Genomic DNA, 361 nt, shown 5'->3' on the forward strand with positions numbered 1-361 from the left:
TTGATGAGTCTGCACTTGATGAGTCTTAACCTGACGAGTCTTCACCTTACAAGTCTTCTTCACCTGACAGTCTTCACCTGACGAGTCTTCACCTGACGAGTCTTCACCTGACGAGTCTTCACCTGACAGTCTTCACCTGACGAGTCTTCTTCACCTGACAGTCTTCACCTGATGAGTCTTCACTTGACAGTCTTCACCTGATGAGTCTTAACCTGACGAGTCTTCACCTTACGAGTCTTCTTCACCTGACAGTCTTCACCTGACGAGTCTTCACCTGATGAGTCTTCTTCACCTGACAGTCTTCACCTGATGAGTCTTCACCTGACAGTCTTCAACTTACGAGTCTTCACCTGACGAGTCT

General features: G+C 47.6%; 1 protein-coding gene across 1 annotated transcript in view; it reads left to right on the plus strand.

Moving 5' to 3' along the window:
* The window catches only part of LOC119418405 (putative E3 ubiquitin-protein ligase UBR7), a 21350-nt gene that overhangs the window by 8886 nt on the left and 12103 nt on the right, over window positions 1–361 (plus strand). The window lies entirely within an intron of this gene.

The sequence above is a fragment of the Nematolebias whitei genome, chromosome 12, assembly GCF_014905685.2.
Source record: "Nematolebias whitei isolate Nwh7 chromosome 12, NemWhi1, whole genome shotgun sequence".
NCBI lineage: Eukaryota > Metazoa > Chordata > Actinopteri > Cyprinodontiformes > Rivulidae > Nematolebias > Nematolebias whitei.